This window comes from Phoenix dactylifera, unplaced genomic scaffold, assembly GCF_009389715.1.
Source record: "Phoenix dactylifera cultivar Barhee BC4 unplaced genomic scaffold, palm_55x_up_171113_PBpolish2nd_filt_p 000368F, whole genome shotgun sequence".
NCBI classification, from domain to species: domain Eukaryota; kingdom Viridiplantae; phylum Streptophyta; class Magnoliopsida; order Arecales; family Arecaceae; genus Phoenix; species Phoenix dactylifera.
The window spans coordinates 183,060-210,855 of record NW_024067822.1 but is presented as its reverse complement, the minus strand read 5'-3'; positions in this window follow the sequence as shown (position 1 = coordinate 210,855).

Here is a 27,796-nt window from a genome sequence, read left to right as displayed (position 1 = left end):
ATGGATTGAGTTTCTACAAGCCTATACTTTTGTGCTGAAACATAAAGCTGGAGTTGAGAATAAGGCTGCTGATGCGCTCAGTCGACGGATCTTCCTCCTATCCATGATGAGCACTGAAGTAATTGGGTTTGAAAGGATCAGGGAATAATATACCACCTATCCCGATTTTAGTAATGTATACCTGACCCTACGAGATGGAGTAGAGAGAGAGCACGATGATTTCTTTTTACACGATGATTATCTCTTTCGCTCCGACCGTTTGTGTATTCCTCGAACTTCTTTGAGAGATTTTCTAGTATGGGAAGTACACGCTGGAGGACTGTCTGGGCATTTCGGGAGAGACAAAACCATTGAGATGGTGGAAAGACGTTTCTTCTGGCCGAGTCTCAAGAGAGACGTGGCCAAGATCGTCGCTCAGTGCCGCACATGTCAATTAGCCAAACAACGTAAACAGAACACTGGGCTTTACACTCCACTACCTGTTCCTGATTGTCCGTGGCAAGATGTTAGCATGGATTTTGTGTTAGGGCTTCCACGTACCTCGACCAAACACGATTCCGTTTTTGTAGTAGTGGACCGATTCTCTAAAATGGCTCATTTTCTCCCATGTTCTAAGACTTCTGATGCTTCTAGGATTGCGAAACTCTATTTTGACGAAGTCGTTAGACTCCATGGTCTTCCTAAATCTATTGTGTCCGATAGAGATGTTAAATTTATGAGCTATTTTTGGAAAACTCTTTGGCACATGATGGGTACCAAATTAAAATTTTCCTCTGCCTATCACCCCCAAACTGATGGCCAGACCGAAGTTGTCAACCGAAGTCTAGGGAGTCTTCTCAGATGTCTGGTAGGTGAGCATACTAGGACTTGGGATCTCGTGCTACCAACTGCCAAGTTTGCATATAATAGTTCGGTCAATAGGACCATAGGCATGAGTCCTTTTGAAGTGGTTAATGGCTATAAACCTAGGCAACCCATAGACTTGATTCCCATGTCTCATCAACATAGAGTCTCTGAGTCTGCACAATCATTTGCTTCACACCTGCATTCATTGCATCAGGAGATCAGCAAACTTATTCACTCTAATAACTTAAAATATAAATCCTTTGCTGATTTGCACCGACGTTATAAAGAATTAAATGTAGGTGATTCAGTCATGGTAAGAATTAGACCTGAACGACTTCCTTCGGGGACGTTCAAAAAGTTGCAATCTCGTAGTGCGGGACCGTTCAAAGTCCTAAAGAAAATTAGTTCGAATGCGTATGTTGTAGATCTTCCTGAAGACTATGGGATTAGTGCGACATTTAATACTGAAGATTTAGTCCCATACAAGAAATCAACATTCATTCCTTCTGACCCTTTTGTTGATACATCCACTGTTGTTGATCACCCTGCTCTAGCACCTGCTAGTGAGCCTCCACCTCCACAGTTTCATGCACGCAGAGAACACATAGAACATATATTAGATGAGCAGGTTATATCTACCAGGAGAGGAAGCTACCAACGTTACCTTGTTCGGTGGAAAGGTCGACCCGAATCAGATGTGTCGTGGATTTCGCGAGCTGAGTTGCAGCGCCTTGACCCGGATCTTCTGGAGCAGTACGACAGCCGACCCGATTTACACTCGACGGGGTCGAGTTTTTCTCACCCGGGAGGAGTTGATGGGGACATCAGCTAGGTCCCCATTTTATTTGCATATTTGCTTATTGTTATTTCTGGGTTTATTTGTGTTTAGGGATTTATTTGTGGGCTTATTTGCATTTTAGGACTTATTTGTGGGGAATTATTTTATGTAAGGGGTTTATTTTAATTGTTCTTATGGGGCCCTATTTAAAGGGAACTTGTAAGCTGATTAGGGTTTTAATGCAGAATTAAAGAACTCTTTTCCCCACGTCTCCTCTTCTTCTCTTCTCCTCCCTTCTCCTTCTTCTCTTCTTCTTCCTCCTTCTCTTCCCCTCTTCTCCTGCCTCCGTTTAAAAGTTAGTCCGGCATCACTTGGCTTCTTGGATTGCCGTTACCTTGGCTTCCCATGACCTTGGTAGACAACGAAGAATCTTCCTGACAAGTTCGCTGTTAGTATAATTTTTGCCAAGGCTTTTTAGGCCATTGACAATGTCACTAAATCTAGTAAACATGCAAGTGATTGTTTCATTAGAATCCATCTTAAATAATTCATACTTATGAACTAATATATTTATTTTAGATTCTTTTACTTGATTTGTGCCCTCGTGGGTCACTTCAAGTCTATCCCAAATCTCTTTTGCAGAACTGCAAGTAGAGACTCTATTGAATTCATTTCTATCTAAAGCACAATAAAGCACATTCATTGCTTTGGCATTTAGTTGTGCCTTCCTTATGTCATTGTCATCCCAATCCTTTTCAAGTTTGGGTACAGTGACACCCTCTACATAAATGGATGGGATATATGGTCCATTTAGTATGGTGGTCCACATCTCATAGTCTTGGGCTTGGATAAATATTCTCATCCTAGCCTTCCAATATGAGTAGTCGGATCCATTAAAGAATGGAGGTCTATGGGTGGACTGGCCCTCAATATGAGAAGATCCAAATGGGGTTGTCATTTTGATCTTTTTCTCTTTGGGTAAAAGAGTTCCGGCTCTGATACCACTTGTTGCCCAGATAGACAACCCAAGAGGGGGGGTGAATTGGGTTTTAAAATAATTATTGCAATTAAAAGGTTCGTGAATAACTAATTAATACTTTTTGCAAGTGGATTAATTAGATGCTATGTGCAGTGAATGAAATGAAAGTAAGAGACTACAAGGCAATCACAAACACAAGGAAATTTATAGTGGTTCGGAGCTAACCCTTGCTCCTACGTCCACTCCCCAAGCCTCACTTGGGAATTCACTATAACCCCTCGGATTATAGCCGGTTGTTTTACAAGCTCACAACCTAACTTGTTGTTTTACGAGATCACAACGAACTCGGTCGGTTTTTCCAGGCTCACCGACTAGAACCACTCGATTATTTTTCCGGGATCACAATCAAACCCTTACACCGTTGGTTTCAACCTAGGCTCACCAACAAACCTTTACACCCTTGATTCAATCCCCTGATTGAATCAAGTAAGGAACAAATGGTTTGAACAAAGACACACAGAAAAATAAAGCTTCTAAACAAGCAGATATTCAGCGATATAAATAACAGAGAAGTTAAGAGCCCTCAAACGAATTTATGAAGATGTAGAGGAGGGCTTCTCGAACTCGGGGTCTCCTCTTGAATGTCTTGAAGACTTGAAGACTGAAGGAGACTTCTTTAATGCTGGGAAGAGTTGGTTGAATGGAGTTAATGGCTCTCTTCCTTCTTTTTCTTTGAAATCCTTTTGTAGATGAAGATTTCTTGTTTTCTTTGAATGGAATGTCGCTTCTCTACCTTGCTACAGTTCTCTGTGGCTATTTAAGCCATTCCCCACGGAAACTAGCCGTTAGACACAATCTTCTAGCCGTTCTGCACATTCTGCACATCCTGACAATATTTCCGTTGGGATCGGAGTCGACTCGCGCGATCTGGAGTCGACTCGGCTGCAGCAGGAGTCGACTCATGCTTTTCTGGAGTCGGCTCGGCAACTATTCCGGATTTGAATTAAAGTGCTCTTCTCGACTGGGAGTCGACTCGACTTAACCCGGAGTCGACTCCCCAAAGTCTGGAGCTAACCTGGCACTTCTGGAGTCGGCTCATTCCAAGGAGTCCATAGATGTATTCTTCAACTTTGCTCACTCGAGTCGACTCGGAAATTCTGGGAGTCGACTCGGCACTCAGAGTCCGAACTCCCGATCTTCTGTCTTTTGACTCGTGCCGTCTTGGAGTCGACTCAAACTGTTTCGGAGTCGACTCGGCTCTCAGTATCCGAAAAACAGTCTTCTGTCTTTTTGGGGTAGCGCTGCCTTGGAGTCGACTCGAACTGTCTTGGAGTCGACTCGCCTCTCAGAGACGAAAATACTGTCTTCTGTCTTTTTGGAGTCGCGCTGTCTTGGAGTCGACTCGGACTTTGCGGGAGTCGACTCGGCTCTCAGTGTCCGAAAGTTGCTCTCTGACTTTTGCCTTGTATTACACTGGGAGTCGACTCTCGCTTCCTTTGGAGTCGACCTGCCAGCCATCGGAGTCGACTCGAGTTCTTCAGGAGTCGACTCGGCTCTCAGAGTCCAAAATAACTTCTCTGTCTTTCTGTCTGTAACTCCCTGGAGTCGACTCGTACTATCCTGGAGTCGACTCGGCAGTATCGGAGTCGACTCGCGCTCTTCAGGAGTCGACTCGTTGACAGGTTCTGAGATGGATCTTTCTGTCTGTCTGTCTGTTCTCAGTCGGAGTCGACTCGTAATGTACAGGAGTCGACTCGAGCCTGTGCCAGTGCTTCTGATACGCTTGGAGTCGACTCGTAATCTCCCGGAGTCGACTCGAGTCTCAGACTTTGGTTCAAATTGACTTCTTAACTTATCCAAAATGTCTTGAACCAAATCTAGAGACACTTAACCATAAATTTACAAGAATTTCACTGAAACACTAGATTGAATTCATTAGTAAACATAAGATATACTCAAATGCTTTGAGCTCATCAAAATCAAATAGGGTTATAATCAATCACTCCACAGAACTTAATCCCAAAATCAGAACTTAAGAATAATAACAAATGTGAGATATGTGTAGAGGCCAAATTACCTAAAAGACCATTCCACTCTATAAGTAGAGATTCTAATCTCCTTAAATTCATATATAGTGATGTATGTGACCCAGAGAGAACCTCAAAGGATAGAAACAAATATTTTGTAACTTTCATAAATGACCTTTCTAGATACTATCAACTTTATCTTATCAAGGCTAAAAATGAGATCTTAAATAAATTCAAGTATATAAAGTAGAAGCTGAAAACCAACTAGATAAAAAGATTAAAATCTTAAGGTCTCATAGAGAAGGTGAATATACCTCATTTGAGCTGACCCAGTTCTGTGAAGAACATGGGATAATTCATGAAGTGATAGCTTCTTATTCACCCTAATCTAATGGAGTAGCTGAAAGAAAGAATAGAACCTTGATGGATATGGTTAACTCTATGTTAATTAGTTCAGGTGCACCAAAAAATCTTTGGAGGGAAGCACTAATAACTGCATCTTATATCTTGAATAGAATTTCATTCAAACATAATGATAAAACCCCATATGAAATCTAGAAACATAAAAAATCTAACTTAAAATACTTAAAAGTGTGGGGGTGCTTAGCTAAAGTAAAAATTTTAAAAAATAAAAAAAAGAAAATTGGACCCAAAATAGTAGATACAATATTTATAGGATATGCAATTGAGAGTAATGCTAATAGATTTTTAGTGTTTAACTCTCACATAAATAAAATTAATAATAACACCATAATAGAAGCCAGAGATGCAATCTACTTTGAAAGCATATTTTTCTTTAAAACAAGGATAAATGATCAAATAAATACTAATAATAATTTAGGGACTAGTTCAAATAGAACCAGATTTAGAGAGGAACAAAAAGAAGAAACTGAACCTAGAAGAAGTAAAAGAACTAGAGTTGAAAAGAACTTTGGAGAAGACTACTACACATTCCTAATAGAAGACACTCCTACTTCTTTAGAGGATGCCTTGAAATCTTTAGATGCCTTCTTCTGAAAAGAAGCAATAAATAATGAAATGCAATCCATAGTTCAAAACCACACTTAGGGATTGGTAGACCTACCCATAGAAAGTAAACCCATAGGGTATAAATGGATCTTTAAGAAGAAACTTAAGCCAAATAGAACTGTAGACAAATACAAGGTTAGACTAGTAGCCAAAGGTTTTACTCAAAAATCTGGGATTGACTTCTTTGATGTTTATGCCCCTGTAGCTAGAATCACTACCATTAGGATCCTTGTTGCCTTGGTTTCTATTTATAAGCTAGTTATACATTAAATGGATGTTAAAACTGCTTTCTTGAATGGAGACCTAGATGAAGAGATCTACATGGACCAACTCGAAGGTTTCATTGTTCCAAGTCAAAAGAAAAAGGTATGTAGGTTGATTAGATCTTTTTATGGTCTAAAACAAGCTCCCAAACAATGACACCTTAAATTTGACGAAATAATCCTAACTAATGGATTTAAAATTAATAACACAGATGAATGTGTATATTATAAAAAGAAGAATAACAAAATTATAATTTTATGTCTATATGTAGATGATATCCTAATTTTTGGAACAGACTTAGAAATTATTAATGAAGTAAAACAATTTTTATCTCTAAAATTTGACATGAAAGATTTAGGAGAAGCAGACCTAACCCTAAATATTAAAATCGTAAGGAATGAAGATGGAATAACTTTGTTCCAAAGCCGCTATGTGGAGAAGATTCTTAAAAAGTTTCACTACTCTGATTGTCATTCTGTATCTACTCCTCATAATCCATTTCTTCATCTAAAGAAGAACTTAGGTGATTCAGTCAATCAAAGCTTGTATCCCCAGATCATTGGTTCTCTAAGATTTCTTGCAAATTACCAGACCTGATATTACATACTCTGTGAACCGACTGAGTAGATATACTCACAATCCTAATAATGATCATTGAACTACTCTAGAAAGAATTCTTCAGTACCTTAAAGGTATCATATCTTTGGGATTATACTATTGTGGTTATCCTGCTGTTCTGTAAGGTTATAGTGATGCCAACTGGATCAATGATACAGTTGACACGAAATCCATCACTGGTTTTATCTTTTTTTAGGAGGTGCAGCTGTATCATGAAAGTCTACCAAACAAACTATAGTGGCTAGGAGCATCATGGAATCTGAAATGATTGCCCTAGATACCACTAGAATTAAGGCCGAGTAGCTTAGAGATCTACTGGTAGATTTATCTCCATGACTTCATCATTACCTTCCATATCTATTCATTATGACTGTAAATCTGCTATAGATAAATGCAATCGAGAAAATACAAATGTGAAAATGAATAGGCACTTAAAAGTACGTCATAAATTATTGAGATACAAATTAAAGAATAACTTGATTACACTAAATTTTGTAAGATCCGAAAAAAATCTAGCTGATCAGCTTACTAAAGGATTGTCTAGAATAGTGGTTCTAGAGTTGTCGAGGGGGATGGGGCTAAGCCCATAAGTAAAGTCACCATGGTGGTAACCCAACCTGAAAAGGTTCAATGGGTAGAAACAAGCTAGATAGGTAACTAATGAGGAGTACTATTTATTTTTCCCATCCCTAGGGCAACAGTGCTCATAAAAAGCAAGGGTTAGGTTGAGTTTTTACTCTTAATGAATCGGAGACCCATGAGGCAGGATTCCTACTTGCTTGTACTCTTTTGAGGATTCACCGATATGCATGTAGTCGTGAGGCCATGACTGTGGAAAGTGGGTTGTTTCCTAATAACACACATGAAGAGATACCTGCACATGGCCGTAAAGCGCAAACCCACCTCGAGTATTGTTCACGCTATATTATATGTGCTGTTAATGAAATCTAAGCCATGGACCAAGGTTCAAGGCATAGTCTACCTTGGCTTCACAGAGGTAATCAATTGTCAGTAAGTGAAGGTTCAAACCGAAAGGTACCTGCACCTATTACATAATATAAGATACTCAGCACTTTATTTTGATTTTTAAATTTATTTTGATTTTAATTTTTTTAAATATTTAATTTATGTGGGGGATTGTTGAATTAAATCAAATATTTTAAAATTTGAAAACCAAACATTTGACTTGGTCAACGGCCAAGTGGCAAGGATCCGCTGATAGTCAATTTTAAAGACCACGCAATAGCACGTATCTTGTAGGATAGTAATTGCAGATATCGATCCACAGGAATTGGAGTACAGTTGTTTTCTTAAAAATATTTGAAAATGAGAGTTTGTGAAGAAAATTAAACTAAACAATTTAACAAGAAATGCAATTGAAAATGATATAAGTAGAAGAACTTAGGATAAGAAATTCACCACTAACATAGCAATAAGGGTTATTTGTAATTTATTTCATTCTTGGATTATTATGCAAATTGGCTACAAGCTTAACAAGCATTCGAATAAAACTTTACAAAAGTAATTTAGGCATAGTCCTGTTAGATGTATGCCCTAGAAGCCAATCTAGCTGACACATTATTAATTCTAGGACTTAATTTTGTACTTGATTATTTATTATTGAATAAATAAAAGGCATCTTTTTCATTCATATTGTTTATGTGTCTATGAATCGTCCAAGAATTAATAAGATGATGATACATATTCTTAAGAGTTAAGAATTTGAGCCATGCATCATTGGTGATTAATTTCTGAATGTTCCTGATCAATGGATCATCACAAGGACGGTGATCGATCCGATCAGTGCACACATTGCTTTCCTTATGGATGGACGAGACTCGAGTCTGCGGTGTGGCGACACTGAAGTAATAGTGCAGGTGCTTGTTAAGAACAAGGGTACTGAGCATGACCAAGATAAGAAGTCACTTGGATATCTATCCACTCGTCAGTGACTTGCTTGATGTTGCAGTAGTGTGACTAGTCCTTTGACCTGCGGTGCTTCGGCTACTCACAGTGAGGTTATTGTAGTTTGACTGCACGTATACATGGTCTCTAGACATACGGGTCCATGCAGTGTAGATTGGCTATAATAGGTTCACTGTAGGAGTAGGATATGCACCTATATGGAATCTATCAACCTTGGTAGATAAGGAGAGATCCTATGTGATTTATAAGACTGAGTTCGTAAGACCTCGGCCGGGGCAGTATGCATAGTGGAGAAAGAGTTTTCCACTCTCGAACTTAAGTCGAATAAATATTGACATTTGACAGACGATGGGGTTTGACGAGTTGTCCATGACCTCCGTCCTGTAGGGATCCACGATAGTAGGACTGTATCACACGATAACTACACCTAGAGGTTCATCATTCTATTTTGCTGGGTAGCCACTACATACTGCTAGGTGTCACTGGTGGATGGTGGGACTCACAAGGATTATCTTGATGATCGATAAACCCTAATGAGTAGAGTTGGAATCGTTCCGACCCATTGAAAGGAGTTTTTCAATGATATTGTGATAGAGATCATAATATATCTCACTACCAGTCAGAATAGAACCTATGGGGTCACACACACTAGAGGCATTGACCAATCCGATGGTTGAATCGTGATTAGGAATCACAAGTAATCAATTCGATTGATAATCAGTTGAAGAAGGAACAATGGAATTAATTAATTGGACTTAAACACAAATCCTACTTTGAGTAGGATTTCTAGAGTCCTAATTGGATTAGGACTGGGAATCCTATTTGAAGTAGGATTGGGATTCCTACTTGGAGTAGGATTCCTACAATCCTAATTAAATTAGGAGTTTTGAATTAAAATTGGATTCCTACTTGGAGTAGGATTTCCAGAGTCCTAATCGGATTAGGACTTCGGATTCAAATTAGAGTCCTAAATGGATTAGGACTAAAATTAAATAAGTCCTAATTGGATTAGGGTTTCTTAAGTCCTAGTTAATTATTAATCTAATGAATTATGATGACTCCTAATTTGATTAGGATTGAAGGATTCAATTGAGTCATGGTTCAATCAAATCCTAATTAGATTAGGATTTGAAGGGAAAGCAAATAGGTGCACCTAATCCTTTTTGGAAGAGGACTAGACCACCTTACATTAGACCCCACGCCCTAGTTGATTGGATCAACTAGGGCATGCGTGATGAGGAGAACCCCCTCCCTTGGCCGAAATCAAAGAGAAGAGAAGAGAGGCGTGCGCCCCTTTTCATGGCTCCAAAAGGAAAAACATGAAGCTCCTAAAATGTAGGAGCTCCATGTGTCTTTATAAGGAGGTAAAGGGCCAACCCCTAGGGTATTCTTTTTCCTCCTCTTCCAACCGTGAGCCACCTCTTTCTCTTGGGTTTTTCAGCCGCTATCAGCAAAGGGAAAAGAAGAGGAGGCGTGCACCTCTTCTTGGCCTCCTTCCTTGGTTCCAACGTAGGGAAGAAAAAGAAGGCTGCAGGGGCTTCGTTCCTCTTCCTCTATCCCTCCTTCTTCTTCCTCCTCTCAAGCACATTCAAGAGTTAAAAGAAAGAGAGGAGATCAGCCATTAAAGTTGTCTCTGCAAGGGAGCTAGCATCCGGGGAGACAAAGAAGCTAGGATCGGTTTTTGCTTCGTGTGGATACCCGTAGAGGCCGGACACGTGAACGGCTTCAAGCGAACCTTCATCCTAAATCACGAACTTCAGTTTGCGGTGATCATCTACCCGCACAAGGTGAAGATCTGATCTTCATAATTAGTTTAAAAGTTTTTAATTCTAATCTATCTACGAACGGTTATTGAACAACGTTCATAGGATGAACGATTGATCCCGCTTATGCCTCTTCCGCTGCATCTGAAATTTTTTTAAAAAAATTTTTTGTGGCATGGGCGGGTCCCCAACAAGTCATCTTCAGTTAACATGAAATGTCTACCCTAATCTAAGGTGGCAGCACACCGCATCTTTCTTACGCATGAACTATCTTTTTTTTACTTTAATGATCATAAAAAATATTTGTATAGACATCATACTTAAAATCATAGAATTTAAGCATGAGATAAAAGGATATTTATTAAGAGCAAGAATGTCTATACAATTCCAGGAACATAAAATTAAATAAACAAAACTCGTGTCTCTTTGTTAGGGCTGCATCCAGCCCCAGTGAAGAGCTTAGCCTTCCATACAGACGCGAACAACTGCACTGCAAAGGGACTTCATGACGATTGGCTCTCCCTCCTTTCTCCCGTCGTCTCTCTCTTCCTCTTCAAGTAATATATTCCAAAGAGTTTCCCCAGAAGGAAGCGGATCCGAAGAGAAGTGTCTTCCCCTGTTTCACGCTTGGGCCTTTTATAGGCTGCAACCTCTCTCTCCTCTTCCCTATTTCACGTCGAGATAAGGATGGATCGAAGCGGGATGAAGCTGAGAGATTATTGCTTGATCTTCGAACGCGTCGTAGATGCTGGCTGGGAGGAAGTGATCTTGAAGCAGGGGAATTCATCCACCGATCCATGAAGTTCGGGGTGCATGCGGAAATGATACTTGATCTGATCCATGGATGCAGGGGACGATGCTCACGGCTGAAGGAGTTGCTTGGGATGCTCATCCGGTTGTTGGGAAAGATACGCGGAGCAAGGCAGAGAAGACTCGGTTCCGAAATGCAGGGGATTCATCCATGGATGTGGAGTTAATCCGAATGGGAGGAAATCTGGAAGAAAATCTTGGATCCGTGGGTGATAACTGGACCCAGGAGGATGTGGACGATGCGAGATGTACACGTGAGCTTCGTCCGTGGAGCGGGATGGCTGGGAGATGATCCGGAAGGGGCCTTGAATCGCGGACGGTTGCTAGCTTCTAGACGCGAGGAAGACTGGTTGCTTTGTTCGTTGCTGTGAGAGCTAGATCAACGCATGGGTCTAATCCGCACGCGGCTGGGAGGAAGCTAGGATGCGGGATGAACGGCTGAAGCTGGGAGGAACTCACGGACGGCTAGGAGGAAGGCTACCGCGAATGAGAAGAATCTGAAAGAAGAGGATCACGAAGAGGTGGAAACGAATCGCGTGTGGGTTAGCCTGCAGATGCTTGGATTTGCTAGGAAAATCCGGGCTCTGTTCTGAAGCAGGGGGAGACCGTGGATGTTGAGAGATGATGTGTGAACAAGAGGAAGGGCAGACGGCTGGATTGGTTTGAGAAAATCCGGGAGGTGGGTTGAACGGCTAGGGGTGTGAAGCAGAGGAGTTTATTTGTGGACGTGGGATCCAACACGGAGCTGGGGAGAAAATGCTTGAATTCGGGATAGCCATGTTGAACCGAATGTTAAGAAAGAAATAGGGGAGTTGGGATGAATGGCCGAATCAGAATCTGAGAGGATCTGATTTGCGGGGTGTATATGACTTGGGTTCAGGGATCATCCTAAATGAATTTGACTTGACTGGCATACATTAGACTCGACCAATAAAAATAAAAATAATAATAATAATAAAAAGAATCAAACTTGAATTACTTTTAACATTTTATTAAAATGCAATGATGAAAGGGAACATATTTTCTCATGTTTAAATATAAAATATGTGCATTAAAATGATAATAAGTATTATGAGAAAGAAGTTAATTTATGCATTATTTAGCACTTATCATCCGCGCACAAGCAAGGGAGCAAACATAGAAAGATCCCCAAAAGAAGCAGACCATGACAAGTATCATGCATCCATGCGCAAGAACAAGCATGGAAAGGCCCCCCGAAGAAGAAAGAAAGCATGAGCGGCCAAGATGCAACAAACTGCAGGATCAAAGGAGCACAAGAAGACACATCATCAATCCGCGAAAGGAGAGTCTGCTTCTTTTGACGCGTTTTTAACCTATATAAAGGGCTCTAGGAATCATTTCAAATTCAATAAAAAATTTCTCCTCTCTATTCCAAGAGTCTATATAAAAAGGGCTCTAGGATACATTGGGGAGAAAAGAAATAAATTTTTTTTTCTTCTCCTCAAAATTTTTCTAAGTTTCTATTGAACTATCTGCAAACGTGAACGTGCTCTTCTTTCTTCCCTGGAGGTGCACTGACGGAAAAGACGTGGTTCTGTATTGGGTCATCGTATCTTTAGAAGATCTGTGCCAGATCAATAAAGACCCGTGCGTGGGGGGATAAGCTTTCCTGAGACAACTTGTCAGCGTGCTTCGATCAACAGGCCATCTTCTCTCTCTTTCTTTATTTTATTATTCTATTGTCAAATTAATTATTTGCTAGTTTATTCTTCTTATTTATTGTTTTTAAATATTAAAAATATTTAATTATTGATTTATCAATTATATTTGTGCACATAGGCTAACAATAACATCTTCATAAAAGTCAAAGATATGCTTCGCTTTGATTTGCTCGCTGTTTCATGTCGTACGCACCTTGGGCTTAAAATATCAGATCTCACTGTAACCCAACTTAAAGCGAACCTATATAACCAAATCTAAAATCCTATGAAGATAAAAGATGAACTAGCTAGAATAACATGACGTATCCAATTGTTTATATGGGTTGAAGTTTTTGATGGCAAATTAACTAGTTTTGAACTTGGACCATTGATTGAGCAACAAATATTAATATTTTGATAGGCATGTGTATAAACTATATTATTGTTATTATATACTTTAATACTCTATAATATTGATAATATTAATTATTATTAGAAGTATGTAATATTTTTAAGATAATTTGATTATGATATTGGGATTTTAAAAATGTATAAAGCCAGATGAAAAGAATAATTTCATTACTTTCTAAAATTTTAAAGAGATTGCTGCATATTACGAGAAAAAAAAAGGAGGCATTGTTTTTTTTTATGACTCCATCGAGATGAAAGAAGCATTTTACCTACAACTTACTGTTGAACATGCATGCCTGGGATGAAATGACAAAATGTGGTCCCCTGATATTTTGTCGGCACTAAATCCAAACTCCAAAACCGCACGAAAGACTACCGAATAGTTAAACTCTTCGAATAACACGTGGTTCAAACGCAAGCGTACCTAAGCCTCATGCTCCTCCAACCCTCCCCACCTTCCCTCTCTCTCCTCCGTGTTCACCTTCCTCAACCATCGTCCCTTGCCTCTTTCTCGCTTCAAAGATTGGTCATACATGTGTAGGAAAAGCGGTTATCTATTAGAAAATGAGAAAAAACACTTAAGAAAAAAGTGGTAGAAATTCCAACAATTCGAAGAGTAATGCCCAAACTTATTGCAATTATCATTGAATATTAGATCTATCATATCATCTTCTTTCATATGGCCTTCCTCTACTACATTCTCTTTCTCTTATAGGATTTAAATCTTGCTCCTTCTCTTCATTGCTTGATGAGCCACGATCGATTATTTCCCTTCCTCATCCTCGGCCACGGCCTCGGTCTCGTGCTCGAGCTCTTTCTTGAGTTCTTCCATGATCTTCTTTTGTAGTAAGCTTCGTTTGCAGAACTTGCTCCAATAGCTTTTCTTCCTTTTTTTTGTTAAGCTTTTTCTCATGAACTTGCAAATGATTTCTTCAATTGTCACTTCCTCCAAATCAATGGATTCTTCAATGGTTGCAACAACAAAATCAAATTTTGAGTCCAAAGACTGCAACACTTTTTCCACCACTCGAACATTGGTTAGAGTTTCACCATTCCTCTTTAATTGATTAACAATCAACATAATTCTTGTAAAATAATCAGCAATAGATTATAAATCGTTCATCTGTAAGCACTCAAAATTACTTCTAAGACCTTGAAGATGAATCTTCTTTACCTTATCTATAGCCTTGTATGCTTTTTGAAGAAATTCTCAAGGTTGTCTTGATGTTGTAGCAGCTGCAACAATCTCAAAGGTGGCTTTATCTAATCCTTGATAAATTAAGAAAAGAGATTTCTTGTCCTTATTCATAATTGACTCCCTTAGCGATTGCCTTTAATTCTCCATCAAATTCACCTCATTTTCAGAATCCACAGTCTTTTTCTATCATCTCTTACACATCTTGAAAGCTGAGCAACGCCTTCATTTGGATGCACCAATTCTCGTAGTTGCCTTTGGTGAGATGAGGAATAGAAAATGTCATCGTATTATTGGCCATTGGATCAATCTAGCTCTGATACCACTTAATTTGTTAGAAAATGAGGAAGAACACTTAACAAGAAGGTGGTAGAAACTCTCGAGAATAAAGTTTGGAAGAAGCATAATTTTTATTCAACTCACATCTTACAAATGGATGTTTACAACCCTTTATATAGCCTTCATATAACTATTACATGTAATTCATAGCACTTAACTCTTAATATTTCTGACTCATGACTCTTGATATACGCATGACTCATGACTCTTAAATCTTATGACTCTTCACATTTTAGAAGTTATGACTCTTAACCTTCTATAACTCATGATACTCTTGCGATATTTGGCCTTTCACCTTATTGATCTTGACTTGACTTTCACTCTCCAACTAGGATGCTAGTTGGAGGCCACGTCATCTTATCAGTCGGAGATTTTTTAAAATTAATTAAATGAGAAGGGATATGCTTCGATTGCCTTGCTTTCGATTCCAGAACGCATAATGGATTGAGACTATTTTGAAATATTATAATAGAATCAAAAATGATTTTTTATAAATGAATGATAGTCTATGAAAGATCTTTCCGAGAAGGACAAGAAACTCTTGGGTGGCGTAAGAGGTTTGGCAAAAGAAAAGTACTTCTGAACGGAGGAAAGTTTTCTCGTCAAGGTGATATAACATCTTCATAAAAGTCGAAGATATGCTTAGCTTTGATTTGCTTGGCTGTTTAATATCGTACGTAACTATAACCCTGCTTAAAGCGACCCTACATAACCAAACCTAAAATCCTATGAAGATAAAAGACGAAGTAGCTAGAATAACATGACGTATCCAATTTTTTATATGGGTTGAAGTTTTTTATAGCAAATCAACTAGTTTTGAGCTTGGATCATTAATTGAGCAACAAATATTAATATTTTGCACTACAGGAAAAAGGGTAAAAGCCGACTCTTGATTGCCGACGCTATGTAAAAGCGTCGGCAAATTTGGCTGCCTGTAGAACTTTTTCCGACGCTTATTAGAAGCGTCGGCAAATTAAAGGAATCCATGACGCTTAAAAGCGTCGTCAAAGTCCTCAATTCCAACTGATGCTCGATAGCGTGGGAACTGGTTATAGGGCGACGCTATTACGCGTCATTGTTCTTCCAGACCTACAACGACGGTTAAATTCGTCGGAATAATACGACGCTTATAAGCGTCGATATTAGACGATGCGTATAACCATCGTCGAATGCGAGCACACCACCCCAACCCAGCGACCGACCCCGATCGAGCCCTTATTTCTCCTCTTCGGCGCTGCTCGAGCTTCCGTACTCCTCTCCGATGCTGCCCTAGGTTCCGTCTTGCTCCGCTCCGGCGCTATCGTCACTTCCGTTTTGCTCCTCTCCGGTACCGGCCGTCCGACTCCAACCCCTTCTCCTCCTCCCTCCTCTCTGGCGCCGACCGACCGACCCCAACCCCTCCGCCCGAGGTATTTTTCTCCTCCTCCCTCCGCTCCCTCCTTCTCGCTTGTTCTCCTCCTTCTCCGCCTCCTCTTGTTCGTGTGTTGGTTGGTGTTTCTTCCAAATTTTACTAATTCTCTTGCTTGGCCTCCGCCCGAGGATCTCCTCCTCCTCCCTCCTCTCCGGCACCATCCGAGCAGCCCTCAAGCCTCGATCGAGCGGTATCCCTCCTGTCCGGAGACCGGCGTCGACCGACCGGCTTGAAGCAACAAGGTACTGTTCTTTTTATTTGATTTTTATTTAAGCCATGATGTTGTTTTAAGCCATGATGTTGTTTCAGATGAAAATTTTGTTAAATTGAAGGGCATTTCAATATTTTTGTGAAGCTTTGCTGTTGTGCTTCTTTTAAGATGCTAAACTAAAGTATGGCTTCCCTCCTTTCAGGGTAAATAGTGACAGGGAAGCCGCCATTTGAAGTAATTAGATTTTCAATTCTACAGTATTTTACTGACTTTCTGCCTTGGATTATATGTTGATAGACTGGTATTAGCAGGGGTGCAGTTCATGAATTGACATAGTTACTGGCTAGATATCCATCTTTGAGTTTTTTGTTTCTGTTGCTGGTGGTCCAAACCGAGAACGATTGGCACTGCGGTGTGAACGGGGTTCCGTCTGAGTTGTCTTGGTTGGTGTTGGTTGCGCTCCACCTTCCGCCAAGAAACCTGCAAACAAGCCTTGCACCACCACCAGGGTGGTGATGGCCCTCCGACGGTCAAGTCAGAGGAGATTGGAGGAGGAGGAGAGGTGATAATCGCAAGTAAGAGAGTGCTCTGGGAGATATTGCTCACCCCCCCCTTTCTCCCCCCAGCCGCATATATACCTGGCTGGGGGGTCTCTCAGGGGGGTTCGTTATCGTGGGGCACGATGGTGTGGCCACTGACATGGCCGTTACAGGGCGTCGTGGAGCAGCACCGGGTACGGCCACGTCAGGGCATAGTGGGGCTCCGCTTTGTACGGCTGATGCAGGAGATCGTGGAGCAGCATCGGATACAGCCGTTGCAGGGAGTAGTGGAGCAGGAGGCCGCGGCGTGCCTCTGGGGAATAGCCTGTCGTTATCAAGAGATCTCCGACTCGGGGTCGGAGCGCTGGATCAAGGGGCAGCCGACTCGGGGTCGGGCTGCGGAGCCGAGGATATCCGACTCGGGGTCGGATTGCTGGATCAAAGGGCAGCCGACTCGGGGTCGGGCTGCGGAGCCGAGGACGTCCGACTCGGGGTCGGAGCGCTGGATCAAAGGGCAGCCGACTCGGGGTCGGGCTGCGGAGCCGAGGATGTCCGACTCGGGGTCGGATTGCTGGATCAAAGGGCAGCCGTAGTCTTCCTGGGCGCGCGTGCCGGTCACGTGGGGCATGGCGGCTTATTTCCCCCGTAACAGTAGCCCCCCACTTCCGAGCCTGGAACCAGAAGGGGAACAGGTGAAGGGAGTGATGTTTCGGGATTGCCGCCGTTCCTCGGAGAGGCGCGCGCGCTTCGAGCTCCCCGCCCTTTTTATGGCGTATGGCGGTTATTGCTGACCTGGCAGTCTGAGGATTTCGGCGGACATCCTTCCTTAATGGTGTCGATTCGCCTTTGGGGCGCGAGCGACCCTTCGGCAGCCAGGCGTCCTCTGGCGTCATCGAGGCGTCACTTGCCTTTCCGCCTATTTAATCGGGGGCCTTTCCCCGTCCGTCTTCTTCTTTACAGATATTTTCAAGTTTTCCCTTTCCGCAGCTGTTGCTGCCGTCGGACTGTTCACTTGTTTCTCCTTTGGCGCTCTCGGAGCCGTTCTTACCTCTTTTCCGGTGAGTTTTCCCCATTCTTCTACTTAGGGCTCTCCATACTTTCCCCTCTTATACTAGTGTACTCCAGTCGCTCCGGTCTTTCCCCCCTTCCTGTCCCCGTCCTGACCGTAGGTTTATTGGCCATTAGGAATGGGCGAAGTGAGAGCAGACCAAATTAAGTCGGAGCTGGTCGCCACAGACTTAGACAGACTCGTGGCTCGGTACCACCTTCCCGAGGCCTGCAACGCCACGCTCCCGGGGCCTGAGGAGAGGATGTCCCATCCTCCTCCAGGGAAGATCGCCATCAATGAGGGCATTCTCCAGGCCGGGTTCCGCTTTCCCCCTTCGGACTTGGTCATGCAGGTGCTACGGGGTTTAAGAGTGGCACCGACGCAACTGGTGCCGAACTCGTGGCGGGCCCTGACGGTCTTCCAGGTTCTCTGCCGTATGCACGAGATCCCCGCCACCCTAAATGTTTTTTGGGAGTTCTACAGCCTGAGCGGCCACCCCCAGGACAAAGGGTGGTGGTGCTTCGCAGCGCGGCGAGGATGCGGCCTTGTCAAGGAGGCTCCTACCTCCATTCACAAATGGAAGGAGCGCTTCTTTTTTGTTGATGCAGATCCCTCTTGGGAAATCAGGGCGACCTGGGAGACCCCGATGAAGTCTCCGATCGGCCTATCGAGACTGTCAAGGGAGGAGTCCGATGGCTTGGCCGCCTTGAAGGGGTTGGTTGCCGAGGGCCAGCTCCCTCCGGTGGCCCGCCTTATTTCCGAGGATACTTTGGTGAATGTCGGTCTGAGCTCGGTCCCCACCGACCGTGAGTCCGCCACCGATTCTTTCTTGACTTTTTCCCTTCTTTCGTCCCGTTCTTTCCTTTGGTTTCTCCGTCTCCGACTATCCCGTCCTTTTTGCAGAGATCGACGACGTCATGCGGTCGGTGAAGACAAAGGCTGTTGGTAGGGCGTCCCTGCTGGAAGCAGCCCAGAGGAGGAAACGAGCTCTTCCGAGCGGGGCCCCACCGGCGAAGAAGTCCCGTAAGGAGGTGCCTCCGACGCCGACCGACGAGTCCGGGCCCACCGATCAGGGAGACGTCGTGGGCACGGACCGGCAGCTGACGCTGTACCAGCCCTCCGGTGGTAAGATTGCCGCTACTCCGGAGGTATCATCCGAGCCTGCCCGAGACGGACGGGTCGGACGTGATCGGTCCCCGACCCGGCCTTCGACTCGGTCGGCTCCTGATGACTCGAGGAGGGACGCGCCGAGGCCCCGACCGAGCGGGACCCTATCAATTCCTGGGGTGACCCCCGCCCCGAGCGCGATCGGCCGGACTCTTCCCCAGGCGATGGATAGGGGTAAGGCTGCAGAACCACCGTCCGGCTCTGGGGAGAAATCGGGGTCTGCCTTCACTACCGATGGCGCCCGAAATCTCATCGAAACAGTGCTGCTGGAGAAGGACCGTCGGCGGGTCCGGGAGTTGGAGGTCTCTGACGTTGGGGCTGCCAGCTGTGTCTGTCTCATGTCGGTGAGTGTTCTTCTGGCCGCTTTGCACCATTTATTGGCTCTGTTGTTCTCCGCCTGACTCCCTTATTTTTCCTATTTCTTAGCTCGCCCAGTACATGATCCGTCTGGAGGAGTGCTACAAGGAACAGGCGGGGCTTCTGGCGAAGGCCGAGGACCGGCTGAAAGCAGTGGAAAAGGGAGGCCAGGCTGTGGCAGGCAGGACGACCGGGGACTTCGAGGCGAGGCTCCGAGAGGCCGAAGAGCGGGCACTCGGCTTTGCTGCCCTCGAGAAGCAACTGTTGGAGGCTCAGGAGCAGCTCAAGGTTGCCTCGGGTCTCGAGGGCGAGGTCAAGAAGGCGGATGAGCGGGCCGAGAAGCAGTCCCGGAAGGCTGCCGACTACCGGGAGAGGTGGGAGAAGGCCCAGCGGTCAGCCGACAACGCCCGCAACCGAACCCGGTCTCTTGAAGCTAAGCTGGGCGAATTGGAGTCGGCCTTGGAGAAGTCCCGTGCGAGCGATCAGGAGCTTCATTCGCGCCTGACGGAGGCTGAGGCTGCTCGCATTGCTGCCGAAGCGAAGCACAAGGAGGCTCGGGCTGAGCTGCTGAGGGTCTCCACCGAGGCGGAAGGCCGGATTGTGGCGAAGGTCTTGGAGGCGAAAGCCCAGATTATGGAGCGGGCAGAGGCGGCGCTGGCCGAGAGGAGTGCGGAAATCGGGCGTCAGGCGGTAGAGGCTTATCGCCAGTCCGCCGAGTTCGCTCATGATATGTCGGAGGCAGTACAGACCTATCGTCAGTCCGACGAGTTTGTCCGTGACGCGTCGGACGCGGGGGCCGAAGCCTTTGTCTTAGGCTTCGAGGAGGGCCTGGCAAGGGTGTCGGCTAAGTACCCCGAAGTTGACCTGAGCGAGATCTCCCTTCTCGACTCCTCTCCGGCGCCATTGCCTGTTGGTTCTCCTGCTGCTTCCCTACCTCCTGCGGACGAGCCCGACGTTCCCGACCCGGGAGTTCCTCCAAGCTGACCTCTTGTACCTTTCGTTGTCTTCTTTTTTTTTGTATACCGGCGTTTTGCCAAATTGTATGGGCCTCGGCCCTGAAACAATGAAAATTAATGCAAGTTGAATGTTTCTTCATCTCGCCTTCGTCCATCTTTTTCTTTTAACTCTCGGTAGCGTCTTGCTGACTCCTGGCTCCCGAAATTCTTCCGGCGCTAGGCCAGGCATCCGAGGGTTAGGCCTCAGGAAACTCTTCCGGCGCTAAGCCAGGCATCCGAGGGTTGGGCCTCAGGAAATTCTTCCGGCGCTAAGCCAGGCATCCGAGGGTTAGGCCTCGGGAAATTCTTCCGGCGCTAAGCCAGGCATCCGAGGGTTAGGCCTCAGGAAACTCTTCCGGCGCTAAGCCAGGCATCCGAGGGTTAGGCCTCAGGAAATTCTTTCGGCGCTAAGCCAGGCATCCGAGGGTTAGGCCCCAGGAAATTCTTCCGGCGCTAAGCCAGGCATCCGAGGGTTAGGCCTCAGGAAACTCTTCCGGCGCTAAGCCAGGCATCCGAGGGTTAGGCCTCAGGAAATTCTTCCGGCGCTAAGCCAGGCATCCGAGGGTTAGGCCCCAGGAAATTCTTCCGGCGCTAAGCCAGGCATCCGAGGGTTAGGCCTCAGGAAATTCTTCCGGCGCTAAGCCAGGCATCCGAGGGTTAGGCCTCAGGAAACTCTTCCGGCGCTAAGCCAGGCATCCGAGGGTTAGGCCTCAGGAAATTCTTCCGGCGCTAAGCTGGGCATCTGAGGGTTAGGCCTCAGGAAATTCCACTCGTTGGTCGACCAAGGCTCGCGCATGCCGAGGCAACTGGTCGGGGCTTCAGGCTAGTCTGCTCCCGGGATGGTCATCGGGTTAGCCTGGCATCCGAGGGCCGAGCCTCGGGACCTTCCACTCGTTGGTCGGCCAAGGCTGGCGCAAGCCGAGGCGACCGGTCGGGGCTTCCGGCTAGTCTGCTCCCGGGATGATCATCGGGCTAGCCAGGCATCCGAGGGCCGTCAAGCCTCAGGAAATTCCGCTCGTTGGTCGGCCAAGGCTGGCGCAAGCCGAGGCGACCGGTCGGGGCTTCAAGCTAGTCTGCTCCCGGGATGATCGTCGGGTTAGCCTGGCATCCGAGGGTTGTCAAGCCTCAGGAAATTCCACTCGTTGGTCGGCCAAGGCTGGCGCGAGCCGAGGCGACCGGTCGGGGCTTCAGGCTAGTCTGCTCCCGGGATGATCGTCGGGTTAGCCTGGCATCCGAGGGCCGAGCCTCGGGACATTCCGCTCGTTGGTCGGCCAAGGCTGGCGCAAGCCGAGGCGACCGGTCGGGGCTTCAGGCTAGTCTGCTCCCGGGATGATCGTCGGGTTAGCCTGGCATCCGAGGGCCGAGCCTCGGGACATTCCGCTCGTTGGTCGGCCAAGGCTGGCGCAAGCCGAGGCGACCGGTCGGGGCTTCAGGCTAGTCTGCTCCCGGGATGATCGTCGGGTTAGCCTGGCATCCGAGGGTCGAGCCTCGGGACATTCCACTCGTTGGTCGGCCAAGGCTGGCGCAAGCCGAGGCGACCGGTCGGGGCTTCCGGCTAGTCTGCTCCCGGGATGATCATCGGGCTAGCCAGGCATCCGAGGGCCGAGCCTCGGGACATTCCACTCGTTGGTCGGCCAAGGCTGGCGCAAGCCGAGGCGACCGGTCGGGGCTTCCGGCTAGTCTGCTCCCGGGATGATCATCGGGCTAGCCAGGCATCCGAGGGCCGAGCCCCGGGAAATTCTGCTCGCTGGTCGTGCGCTTGTCGCTCGCTGCCCGACGGGGTTTCTCCATGGCCAGCCGCGATCATGTTTCTCCTTTTCTCTAAGCGTTGCCTGGGGGAACACGAGAAGGGCATTAAACGCTAATTAATGCGTTACCTGGGAAATCGGATCGCCAGCTGCTGCTTGCGAGGAGTGTTAGTTGAGCGGCCGCGATACGCGGGTTCTTCGAGGAGGATACGGCCTGGGCGCGAGCGGAGATATGTGGACCTAGGGGTACATGACACCCGGATTGTCCTGCACAAAGAATGCGGTTTAAGGAGAATGACGCTTAGGAAATCGCGGGGAGATACGCCTCGGGAGCCGGAACGGCTCCGGTTTCAATGCGCCTGCATTTATTGGAGCCACCCGCATCGGAACGACCAGGGGGCCGCAGTTTGGCTATAAATACAGGTGCAGGTACGATGGAGTTTGCCAAGCCGGAGCTGTTCAGGTTGCCATGGATCGCGGACCTCCTCCTTGGCATATGACTGAGAGACTCCTGTTGAAGGAAAGGGGAGGCGCTCCCCTTGCGACTTCAGCCAACTAGCCGTTTCATCTGGGATCAACAAGGAGGGTCTTCCCGGCGGAACTCCGCTCTAGGCGTTTCATCCGGGATCACATCTCCCCTCCTTGAAGTTCAGCCTCCCGATTGAGCTCTGCACCAGACGCTCAGTCCGGGACCACGCCTCCATATGCTCTTCCCCCTCGAATTCCTTCTCTTTCCTACCACTGGGGAGGATGGGAATATCCTTTGGAGGCGGCGTTCCCCTGGGGGCAGCGGGAGCTTCTTCTGCGGCGGCTCCTCGTCTTTTTGGTGAGGTGCTGGATGGCGCCTCCGGTTAGAAGCACCCACTTCCGGTGGGATTGCAGCTGCTTTGGGTTGAGGGTTTGGGATCCTCGGTCCTCAGCTCCACGGATTCTCCACCTCTTCTTTGCTTTCTTTACTCCCTAATTCTCCTCTGGGAATTCCTTGTAATCACACGAGCACGCCATTGTAACCAGAAATTATTGAAATGAAAAGTGTTGCACCTTTTCAAATTGTCTTTCTGGCCTTGTTGTTCTACTGGTAATACATCCGCAGGTTAGCGGAATTCCAGCCCCTTGGAATTTCTCGGCCATCTAGGGCTTCCAACTGGTAGGAGCCAGGTCGGTTTACCCAACGAACTTTATACGGGCCTTCCCAATTCGGCGCTAGCTTCCCACCTTCCGTAGGTTGAGATGCCTTAGCTCGCCTCAGCACCAGATCTCCAATTCTGAAAAGCTTCGGTCGGACTTTGGAGTTGTAATATCGGGCTACCCTCCGCTGATACATTGCCATCCGAACCTGCGCCATTTCCCTTGCTTCTTCCAAGAGATCCAGGTTCCCTCGGAGTTGCTCCGAGTTGGCCTCGGGTCGGTGTGCGGCTACCCGAGGTGAGGGAAGTCCGAGCTCTACGGGGACAACGGCTTCCGTGCCATAGGTTAGGCTGAAAGGCGTCTCCCCGGTAGGAGTCCGATGCGTGGTCCGATACGCCCAAAGGACATTCTCGAGTTCCTCGACCCAAGCTTGCCCCGTCCGTCCGATCCGCGCTTTGATACCTTGGAGGATTGTCCGATTTGTGACCTCGGCCTCGCCGTTGGTTTGGGGATGCGACACGGACGTGAACCGATGTTCGATCCCGAACTCCTCGCAGAAGTCTCGGAAATGCTTGTTATCAAACTGTCGACCGTTATCCGAGATGAGGACCCGAGGTACCCCAAATCGGACAATGATGTTCTTCTTTACGAACTTCCGGACTTGCGCCTCCGTGATGGTGGCCAGTGGCTCTGCCTCCACCCACTTGGTGAAGTAGTCGATGGCGACAATCAAAAATTTCCGCTGGGCCGAAGCGATGGGGAATGGTCCGAGGATATCCATTCCCCACTGTGCAAAGGGCCAGGGGGCGGTGATTGGCGCCAAGGGAACAGAGGGGACTCTCTGGATGTTGGCGTGGCGCTGGCAGGCGTCGCATTTCCGTACGTGATCCTTTGAGTCTTCCAATAAGGTCGGCCAATAGTAGCCTTGCCTCATGATCTTATGTGCCAGGGACCTAGCCCCCAGGTGCGATCCGCAGATGCCTTCGTGGACTTCGCTGAGGGCGTAAGCCGCTTCCGAAGGGCGGAGGCACCTTAAGAGGGGGGCGGTGAACGAGGTCCGATACAGCCTCCCTTCGTAGAGTACGTAGTGGGCGGACTTCATAACAAGTCGCCGAGCTTGATCTTCATCTTCGGGGAGGATCCCTTCGGCGAGGTAAGCTACAAGCGGGTACATTCAAGATGGTTCCGGATCAATTGCCATTACCGCTTCAGCCTCGCCGATGCTCGGGGCATCTAGGGTCTCCAGGTATATCGCCCTTGACAAGTTGTGTGCCTCAGCGCCCACCAAGCGGGACAACCTGTCGGCCCTAGCATTTTCGCTCCTTGGGACCTGCTGAATGTCAATACTGCCGAGGTCGGGAATGAGTGCTTGCACCTTCCGGACGTAGCTCTGCATGGTCGGGCTCCGTGCCTCAAACTCCCCTCGAACCTGCCCGACCACCAGCTGGGAGTCGGTGAAGACCTTCAGACGCCGGATGCCGAGCTCCTTGGCGAGTTTGAGTCCCGTGACTAGGGCCTCGTACTCCGCCTCATTGTTGGTCACTGGAAATCCGAACCTCAAGGCATACTCGGCTATCACTCCATCGGGATTGGTAAGGACCAGCCTAGCCCCTCCACCTTCAGGGTTCGACGACCCGTCAATGTGGAGCGTCCAGATCGGGAGATCGAGGCTGGGTGTTTCCGGCGGCCTAGGTTCCGCCTCCTGCACAGTGCACTCAGCGAGAAAGTCCGCGAGCACCTGGGCCTTGATGGCGGGCCGGGGCTGGTAGCGGATGTCGAACTCACCAAGTTCTACTGCCCACTTCACCAGCCGTCTCGCATTCTCAGGATTGCTGAGGATCTGCCGCAGTGGTTGATCGGTCAAAAGGGTGACAGAATGAGCCTGAAAATAGGGGCGAAGCCTCCTGGTCGCAGTCAGCAGCGCGAAGGCGATCTTTTCAGCCTTCGTGTACCGCGTCTCGGCATCCCGGAGGACTCGGCTGGTGTAGTACACGGGCTTCTGAAGTTTTGCCTCTTCCCGAACCAGTACTGCGCTGACTGCGGTTGGGGAGACCGCCAGGTAAAGGTAGAGCATCTCCCCCTCTTGTGGCTTGGACAGCAGGGGAGGAGACGCCATGTACTCCTTGAGCTGGTCGAACGCCACTTGACATTCAGCCGTCCAGAGGAAGTCTTTCGGGCGCTTCAACACCTTGAAGAACGGTTGGCAGCGTTCGGCCGATTTTGCCACAAATCGTCCGAGCGCGGCGACCCTCCCAGCGAGCTCCTGAACCTCCTTCACTTTGGTCGGAGGGGACATATCTTGGATGGCCTTGATTTTGTTCGGGTTGGCCTCGATCCCCCGCTGGTTGACAATGAAGCCGAGGAACCTCCTGGCCGAAGCACCAAAGGCGCACTTCGCTGGGTTTAGCTTCATACGAAACTTCCGCAAGGTGGCGAAGGTCTCCTCCAGATCCGCAATGTGCTGATCCGCATGGCGGCTCTTTACCAGCATATCGTCCACGTACACCTCCATGTTCCGGCCGATCTGCTCCTTGAAGATTTTATTGACGAGGCGCTGGTAAGTAGCGCCAGCGTTCTTCAGACCGAAGGGCATTACCTTGTAACAGTACAGCCCCCTGTCTGTTATGAAGGCCGTTTTCTCCTCGTCCTGTGGAGCCATCATTATTTGGTTGTAGCCGGAGAAGGCGTCCATGAAAGACAGCAGCTGATATCCGGAAGTCGCGTCGACCAGTTGGTCTATTCGCGGAAGCGGAAAGCTATCCTTGGGGCACGCCTTGTTCAGGTCGGTGTAGTCGACGCACATCCTCCACTTCCCGCTCGCCTTCCGGACAAGTACGACGTTTGCCAGCCACTCGGGGTAGCTCACTTCCCTTATGAAACCTGCCTCCAAGAGTTTGTCTACCTCCTGGTCGACCACCCGGATCCGATCCGGGGCACAGTGTCTCTTCTTTTGCTTTACTGGTCGGTGGGTCGGGTCGACGTTGAGGGCGTGAGAAATGACCTCCGGGTCGATCCCAGGTACATCGGCCGCCGACCAGGCAAACACATCAGCATTGGCTCAGAGGAATTCCACTAACCGGAGCCGAGCTTCCAAGTCGAGGTTGGCACCGACCCGGACCGTGCGGTCCGGGCGGCCTTCTTCGAGGGGAACTTCGATTACGCCCTCGGCCGGCTCCCCGTGCCGCAAGGCCACTTCGTCTCTGGCGTCAAGGGACTCGACGCTTAGGGCCTCCATGGGCTTCTTCCCTTTGAGAGTTGCTAGGAAACACTGCCGTGCGGTTGGTTGGTCACCCCGGACCTCTCCAATCCCGGCCGCCGTGGGGAACCGCATGAGCAAATGGTAGGTAGAAACCACCGCGCGAAGGGCGTTCAGTCCGGGTCGTCCGAGAATAGCGTTGTAGGCCGAGGGGACACGGACGATCAAGAACCCGAGTCGCACCGTGGCTTCTGCGGGTGCAACGCCCACAGTCACAGGCAGCTCAATGACACCTTCGGCCGAGATAGCGTCTCCAGTGAATCCTATGAGGGGGGTGGATGTTTTGTGCAACAATTGTCGGGACAAGCTCATCTTTTGGAAGGCCTCGTAATACAAAATATCAGCTGAGCTTCCACTATCCACAAGAACACGCCTTACATCATAGTTCGCCATAGTGAGAGAGATCACCATGGCATCATCGTGGGGAGTCTGAACCCCCTTTACATCTTCATCACAAAAAGCGATTACATTTCCGACCCGCTGCCTCTTCGCGACGGCCACTCTTGATGCTTCCGCCGAGCCCCCTGCGTTCCTCATGGGCTGAGAGCAGCCCCCAGTGATGGTGTGGATCACTCCCGCAACGGGTCGATTCTGCTCCCGAGGCTCCTGAGGGGCTGGGTCGGCCGGACGCGGGTCTGCCGGGGGACGTCGGTCGTTTACATATCGACCGAGACGCCCTCGGCGAATGAGAGCCTCGATCTCGTCCCGAAGCTGGAAGCAGTCTTCGGTATCGTGGCCGTGGTCTCGGTGGTACTCACAGTACGCCCGAGAAGGCCTCCTCCCAGGGATCTTCTTCATCTGCCTCGGGACCGGGAGGTCCTCCCGCCCCTTGACCTCCATGAGGATCTGGGCCCGGGGGGCCAGGAGTGGGGTGTACCGGTTGAAGCGTCGGTGCGGAGAACGAGGGCGTGTGGCGCCGTGGTTCCTTGCTGGTGACGGGCTTCTGCGCCGGCGTTGAGGCGTCGGGCTCCTCCTCTGGGGTGCCTCTTTTCGTCTTTTCTTCCCGGGCTTTAGAGGGGCCTCGGCGGCCTCCTTGTTCCGGTGGGAGGCTGCCTCCTCGGCGTCTGCATACTGGTTTGCCCGAGATAACAGCTCCGGGAAGCTCCGCGGCAGGCGTTTGTCCAGGGAGAAGGTGAGTCTGCCCTTCCGGAAGCCACGCTTCAGGGCTGAGAGAGCCACTTCCTGGCTCAGGTTTCGGACCTCCAGTGTAGCCTTGTTGAAGCGGGTGAGATAATCCCGCAGGCTTTCTCCCTCATTTTGCCGGACATCAAAGAGGGAGTCGGAGACCAG